The 8,500-nt window shown below is 36.6% G+C and overlaps 1 non-coding gene across 1 annotated transcript; it reads left to right on the plus strand.

Moving 5' to 3' along the window:
• The first annotated feature begins 450 nt into the window (after positions 1-450).
• Positions 451-555, plus strand: LOC129549475 (U6 spliceosomal RNA). The gene has a single exon (XR_008684576.1). It is a non-coding gene; the product is annotated as a U6 spliceosomal RNA (small nuclear RNA).
• The last annotated feature ends 7,945 nt before the right edge of the window (positions 556-8,500 follow it).

The raw sequence follows: 8,500 nt of genomic DNA on the forward strand, positions 1-8,500 counted from the left end.
ACACGGCTGAGCGACTTCACTTTCACTTTTCACTTTCATGCATTAGGGAAGGAAATGGCAACCCACTCCAGTCTTCTTGCCTGGAGAATCCCAGGGACTGAGGAGCTTGGTGGGCTGCCGTCTATGGGGTCACACAGAGTCAGACACAACTGAAGCAACTTAGCAGCAGCAGCAGCAAATATACAAATAACACAAGGCAGAGTATAATATGCATAAGAAAAGTACAAGGAGGAGTTACAGAGATTCAAAGAAAGAATAAAAAGCAATCAGGAACAGCTTCCTGGAAGGCTTACCAGGTCTTGTAGAATAAGCAAGACATTGTTAGAAACAGGTGATGGAGTCACCCCATAGGAGGGAAAAAAACATGAGGGACAAGCAGCTGGGAGGATGTAAACCATGTCCAGGGAAATCTGATGGGAACCTTGTGTGTCTTTAAGAAAGACTCAGGAGGCACTCACTTCGGCAGCACATGTTCTAAAATTGGAACGATGCAGAAGATTAGCAAGGCCCCTGCACAAGGATGAAACGCAAATTCATCAAGCGTTCCATATTTTTAAAACTAGGAGTAAAACCACCATATGACTCAGCAGTCCCACTCCTAGGCATATACCCTGAGGAAACCAAAATTGAAAATGACACATGCATCCCATTGTTCATTGCAGCACCATTTACAATAGCTAGAACATGGAAGCAACCTAGATGTCCATTCACAGATGAATGGATAAAGAAGTTGTGGTTCATATACACAATGGAATATTACTCAGCCGTTAAAAGGAACGCATTTGAGTCAGTTCTGATGAGGTGGATGAACTTAGAACCTATTATACAGTGAAGAAAGTCAGAAAGAGAAAGATAAATATCATATTCTAACGCATATATATGGAATCTAGAAGAATGGCACTGAAGAATTTATTTACAGGGCAGCAGTGGAAAAACAGACATAGGGAATAGACTTACGGACATGGGGAGAGGGGAGGAGAGGGTGAGAGGTATGGAGAGAGTAACATGGAAACCTACATTACCATGTGTAAAATAGATAACCAACAGGAATTTGCTGTGCGGCTCATGAAACTCAAACAGGGGCTCTGTATCAACCTAGAGGGGCGGGATGGGGAGGGAGACAGGAGGGAGGTTCAAAAGGGAGGGGACTATGTATACCTATGGCTGATTCATAGTGAGGTTTGACAGAAAACAACAGAATTCTGTAAAGCAATTATCCTTCAATAAAAAAATAAATCAAAAAAGAAAGACAGACCCAGGAGATAAAATCAGGTAAAACCAGAACAGTTGCCCCATCTTGAACACACATGTATGTTCACATACACGCACAGGCACCTGTTTATTCAAACAGGGCTGTGCTAAGACAGAACTTCAGCAAGTCATTTCTGAGTGTAATACAAATGCTGTGAAAGTGAATTATATAATCTTATATTAGTGCATCCTGGTGGAAGACAAAATCCAATATGCAGCCTGCACATTATTTCTTTTATTCTAGCTTTATTCTAACCAGCACTGCTTCCTGTGTGTCACTGCTGTCAGGATAACAGCACCATCTAGTGTGTTCTCATCTTAAGTCCAGGACTTCTTATCTGCTTCTAATGTTACTTGAATAATCACAAAGATACCAAAGCAAACAAATAAACAAAACCTCCCATCCATTTTTTTACTTTAAAACTTGCAAATTAGTAGATGAAAATTTGTTGGGATTTAAAGCATTCTAAAGAATTCCCCTAAAAGAAAACTGCCTTGTCTCTGGCAACCGAGATGAGGAAAATTTAAAATCTCTACCTTTGTGCACAATCACTAATCAGATTATACAAGGTTATCAATGATACTGTATCTGTTTACATTCACCAGACACGACACAGACATTTGGTTTAGAAGTAATAACAATACTGATAGAGTTTTAAAATGCACACGTACACTGCACTTTCTATTTTAACATGGGAAATTTAGATCAGTGGAATAGAAAAGTTTAACTATTTGCACAAATTACATTTTTTCAAGGGTAAAACTATTACCATTTCTTAGTTTCAGAATTGAACTTACTACAGCAGGGTCAATGTGGACTCCATCATTTCCTTATCACTGACATCCTATAACTGCAAATAAAAACATACATCTGAAATGAAGATGTTTCCTATATATATATACACACACACATATTAGTGGAACAGGAAAATATGCTATAAACAGCAGTGGAATTCACAAGAATCTATGCTGAACAATCATGGTAGGGCATAAATTTACTAATGCTAATCAACTCGAAGCATAAAGAAATAAAGTTAGTAATTTCATGATGAATATGTTTATCATATTTTCATTATTACCCTTTTGATGTCATTAAAGGAAACTCATGGTGAAAATGTTAACATTTAGGATATGTATCTCATAAAAGTAGTTGGCATAAAAGACTTTTCATCTATTTTTAATTCTTCTTGACTGTGAACACATTGGAAAAATATTCTACTTATGAAAGAAGGAGAAAGATTTGAAAATAATTCCTTGAACACAAAGTATATAAATTATACATATTTCAGAAATTGAGAATCATAACTCAATAGCTGAAAAGCACTATAGAACAGTAGGACCAATGATTAAAAGTTTTATAAATATCTATAATATTTTATAATTTGTATATTCTTATATAGTTATCTGTGTATATATTTATAGACGTATCTAAATCTTATATATCTATATACTACAGAGATACATCAACATATATTTTATAGATATATCTATAATATTTTTAATCATTGCTCTAATTATAATTTTCAGCTATTGAATTGAGACTTTCATTTTATTTATATACAATTTTATATACAAGCTTATATTTATACAAGTCTTTCACTTGCCTTTTTATGAAACATACTACTTAAGTTCCTACATGTATGCATGGTTATACAATATTTATTTATTTATGCAATCCCAGTGGCCTTTAATTTTCTGATGTCTAGGTTGTCAATGTTATCTGCAGTCAAGGAAAGGTGTCTAGGTTAGGACTGGATGAAAATACGCAGCACGTTGGTCCACAGGGACCTGGGACTCCCCAAACGCCCCATTCCCAGTCCACGTGATCTGTCTTGAAAATCACCTGGATTCTAGTGGGTACACCATTTCAGTTTCTCCAAAAGACCTTAAAAGTATAGTCCTTGTCTGTAAGATTTCACAAGGTTTAATGTGGAGCTCATTCATAAGAGCACTGGCTTCAGACAGATCTTCAGAAAAGAGTTGCTTGTTGTAGGCAATTATTTTATTTTTAAAATGAAGGAGGAGGGAAAGTGGGAGGAGAGTGAGAGACAGTAAATCAGAATGGGAAAATCAGTGATTTATCTTACTGAGCTCTGAGTTCTCATTTGATGAGTGAAGGACCTTAATCAGGTCATGATTTATTGCTTCACTTCTGTTATTTTATTAATATGTCCAGAGCTATATATCAATTCCTAATCTGTTAGAATATAGCATGGATTTCATTACCTGGTAAGTAATTTTACCTATATGGAGAATTATTTACATAGGATATAGTTACAATAATTAATAAAATAAGTACTTTTTCCAAATGTGTTAAATAAATTTTATTATAAAAAATACCCCATCACTAAGTATCTTCCACAAGTTAGTTACCTTATCCTTTATTTTTAAAGTAAAAATATTCTATTCATATCTGTCAGCAAGTATGAAAAGCAGCCAATCAATCAAATTAGACTGAAGGAAAATAGCCCCAAAGAGCTTTATAATCAAAACTGAAAGGGATCCCATTTTTTATCCCAGATAAATTACATTCAGGGACTTGAACTGCAAGAAAAGACAAGAGTTCTGATACAGACATTTAGTACAAAATTACACTTAAAATTATCAGTGATCTTCTGATATCCAGAGTTGAAGAGAATGTATATCTTTTAAGGAAGTTGGCCTTCCTATTTATGTGACAGCAAATGGCTCAGATTCAAAACTGCCTGCAGCTCCTCATTCCAAGGAGCATTTGGCAACTCACAAGCTTGACAGTTTCCAAGTGCACTGTATTATAATGGATCTTTTCAGCCCAATTCAAAGCAAATTTTCCCATAAACTTAAATTTCTGCTCTTCACCCTGATTTCATTTTCAGAGAGCAACTGTCTGAGCTGAAATTAATATATCCATTTTCTAAAAGACATTCACTGTGTTATATATGTGAAAGTTGCTGAGAATAGATGGTAAACATTCTTATCACCAAAAAAAATGTATTTATATGAGGGGATTAATGTTTTAACTAATGCTGTGGTAACAATGTAGTAGCAGATATGTGCATCTGATCATCACATTATATATCTGAAAATTACACAATGTTTTATGTCAATAATATCTCACTAAAGCTGTAATGGGGGGAGACATTCACACATGATAAAATGTAATCTTCCACAGAAATCAATCATGAGAGGGTGCATGCTCAGTCGCTCAGGCATGTCCAACTCTGAGTGACTATGTGGACTGTAGTCCTCCAGGCTCCTCTGTCCATGTGATTCTCCAGGCAAGAATGCTAGAGTGGGTTGTTGTGCCCTCCTCCAGGGGATCTTCCTGTCTGAGGGATCAAACCTACAGCTTCTGTGTCTCCTGCATTGCTAATGTTTACCATACCTCTCTGACAGAGATTTATTTTTATCCATATTTCACTTGGTACAATTTTGAACCAATTTCGTAATAGAACTTGGATTAAAGGAGAATGTGGATCAAAGTGGTTAGGTTGAGGTGTTGGAAACACCAAATGATGTAAGTTACTGCACAGCACTTGATAAGAACAAAGATTCATTACTCATTAAAATAAAGATCTCTCCTTTAGGAAACTATGCCTTTAACTTTAAAGATCAGTTTTCATTCCAATCCCAAAGAAAGGCAATGCCAAAGAATGACCAACTACCACACAATTGCACTCATCTCACAGGCCAGCAAAGTAATGCTCAAAATTCTCCAAGCCAGACATCAACAGTACATGAACCATGAACTTGCAGATGTTCAAGCTGGATTTAGGAAAGGCAGAGGAACCAGAGATCAAATTGCCAACATCCGCTGGATCATCAAAAAAACAAGAGAGTTCCAGAAAAACATCTATTTCTGCTTTATTGACTACGCCAAAGCCTTTGACTGTGTGGATCACAACAAACTGTGGAAAATTCTTAGAGAGATGGGAATACCAGACGACCTTACCTGCCTCCTGAGAAACCTGTATGCAGGTCAGGAAGCAACAGTTAGAACTGGACATGGAACAACAGACTGGTTCAAAATTGAGAAAGGAGTATATCAAGGCTGTATATTGTCGCCCTGCTTGTTTAACTTATATGCAGAACACATCACGGGAAATGCTGGGCTGGAGGAAGCACAAGCTGGAATCAAGATTATCAGGAGAAATATCAATAACCTCAGATATGCAGATGACACCACCCTTATGGCAGAAAGCGAAGAAGAACTAAAGAGCCTCCTGATGAAAGTAAAAGAGGAAAGTGAAAAAGTTGGCTTAAAACTCAACATTCAGAAAACTAAGATCATGGCATCTGGTCCCATCACTTCATGGCAAATGGATGGGGAAACAATGTAAATAGTGAGAAACTTTATTTTCTTGAGCTCCGAAATCACTGCAGATGGTGACTGCAGCCATGAAATTAAAAGACGCTTGCTCCTTGGAAGAAAAGCTATGACCAACCTAGACAGCATACTTAAAAGCAGAGGCATAACTTTGCTGTCAAAGGTCCATCTAGTCAAAGCTATGGTTTTTCCAGTAGTCATGTACGGACGCGAGAGTTGGACTATAAAGAAAGCTGAGTACTGAAGAATTGATGCTTTTGAACTGTGGTGCTGGAGAAGACTCTTGAGAGTCCCTTCAACTGCAAGAAGATCCAATCAGTCCATCCTGAAGGAAATCAGTCCTGAATATTCATTGGAAGGACTGATGCTGAAGCTGAAACTCCAATATTTTGGACACCTAAAAGCGAAGAACTCATTGGAAAAGACGCTAATGCTGGGAAAGATTGAAGGCGGGAGGAGAAGGGGATGACAGAGGATGAGATAGTTGGATGGCATCACCCACTCAGATGTGAGTTTGAGCAGGCTCTGGGAGCTGGTGATGGACAGGGAAGCCTGGTGTGCTGCAGTCAGCCATGACTGAGCAACTGAACGGAACTGATGGCTTTAATTTAGAGATGAATAAGGTATGTTCAAATACTAAAGTCATTAGACATTTCAAGGTCATTGGCTTTCTGGAAGTAAATGTGAATTTTTAAAATAATGTGCTGAGCAGTTATTTTAGTTAGCAACATGCTAGGATTAGATGTACCCCAAAGTGAGTAAAACAAAACTCCTCTCAAATTGTTTTCATCTCAAGCACTTCAATATACAACACATTTTATAAATTCAACACATCATTTTAGTGTTTAACAATCTTTAAATGTTTTTTATATTTTAAACACTTTACTGAGTTATAAATTATCTACAAGAAAGCTCACATGTTATAAGGTGTCTGGGTTGATGACTTTTAACAGGTAACCATATAATTACTACCTTATTCAAGATACAAAACATTTCATCAACAACAGAGTTTCCCCTCACGCTCCCTTACAATCAATTCACTTCATTCCCTGTCCCAGGCAACCACTATCTGGATTTGCCTCTGTAGTTTTATCTATTCTAGAATATTATAGAATGGAATCATATAATCTGTACTGTTTTTTCTGCTTTTTTTGTTTATAATACTATTCGGGGAAACTAGAATGAATATATTTCAGAAAAAATCAAAAACATCTAGTCTCTACAATGGATTAATCGAAAAGTCCAGTATTTCATTTAAATAATCAAAAGACATTCAAAGAAACAAAAAATTTTAATCCATAGTGAAGAAAAAAGATAATTGATAGAAACCACATCTGAGATGGAAGAGAAAGAACTTGAAGCAATAATATATATTTATCTTAAAAAGACAAATTTAATCTTAATGAGTGAAATGGTAGAGAATTTCAGCAGAAAGAAAATGGAAACTGTAAAAAAAAGAAATGCTAGGATGGAAAAGAACAAAAGTAGAAATTTTAAAATTTACTCATAGGCTTTAAAAAGTCAGTAAATTTGATTTCAGCAACAGAAAGATAAAATGGTGAAGAAAAATAAACAAACCGTCAGGTATGTATGGGGAAAAAAATCCATACTAGTCTAATTTATGTTTAACTGGTGTCCTAAAAAGAGAAGAGAATGAGACTGTGAAAGAAAATTATATTTGAAAAATAATGCACAAGAATTTTCAAATTTGAGAAAAATACTGACTTAGAAACAGAAAAAGACTCAGTAAATTACAAATAGTAAGGACTGTTGCTGAACCTGAAACTCCAATACTTTGGCCACCTGATGTGACTCATTGAAAAAGACCCTGATGCTGGGAAGATTGAGGACAAAAAGAGAGAGGGATGACAGAGAACGAAATGGTTGGATGACAACACCAACTCAATGGACATGAGCAAACTCCAGGAGACACTGAAGGAAAGGGAAGCCTAGAATGCTGCAATCCATGGGGTCACAAATAGTCAGACATGACTTAGTGACTGAACACCAAAAGAAATGTCAGAGAACTCTACCTATGCACATCTACCCACGCACCTATGCACATAGTCACGTTGTTGAAAGTAAGGAAAAAAAATCTTGAAGGAAGCCACAGAAAAAGAGAAATTTTGTACAAGAGAAAAGGGATAATGAACAAATTTGGCCAGTTCAGAGCCTTTTTCAAAAATCATCTTTCATTCTCCCACTCTAAAGTATTCCCTTTTATTTCCATCTATCCCCAGTGTTTTATCTGGTGTCCTAGTGTCCCTGTTAACTCCTACATTGTATCATGGTGCTTTAAGTAAATTCTTATCTGCCTATAAATTTCATAAAAGAACAATTTTTATCTGTTCCTCTTCATAACCCTTGTAGCACATTTTAATGTTGAGTATTCAGTAACACTGGAAGAAATTAGTATCTCTAATAAGAACACAAAGTAAGGGAAAATGACTTTTAAAAACTGTTAAAGTATCATATTCTTATCTAGGGGGCTCTATAAATATTCTTCAGAGAAGGCAACGGCACCCCACTCCAGTACTCTTGCCTGGAAAATCCTATGGACGGAGGAGCCTGGTAGGCTGCCGTCCATGGGGTCACTAAGAGTCAGACACGACTGAGCGACTTCACTTTCACTTTTCACTTTCATGCATTGGAGAAGGAAATGGCAACCCACTCCAATGTTTTTGCCTGGAGAATCCCAGGGAAGGGGGAGCCTGGTGGGCTGCCGTCTATGGGGTCGTGCAGAGTCAGACACAACTGAAGCGACTTAGCAGCAGCAGCATAAATATTAGTGATGAAAATGTGTTATTAAGAACTCCATGGGAAACTTTAATTTTTCTGTTTTTGTTGTCTTACTTTTATCTCTTCTGTTTTCCCCACCTGAAAGTAGTTTCATTTCATCCTTATTTTGAAGAATGGGCTTCCCTGATAACTCAGTTGGTAAAG

Source organism: Moschus berezovskii, chromosome 26 (assembly GCF_049115385.1).
Source record: "Moschus berezovskii isolate FMDL1 chromosome 26, NW_MosBer_1.0, whole genome shotgun sequence".
In the NCBI taxonomy this organism is placed as follows: Eukaryota; Metazoa; Chordata; class Mammalia; order Artiodactyla; family Moschidae; genus Moschus; species Moschus berezovskii.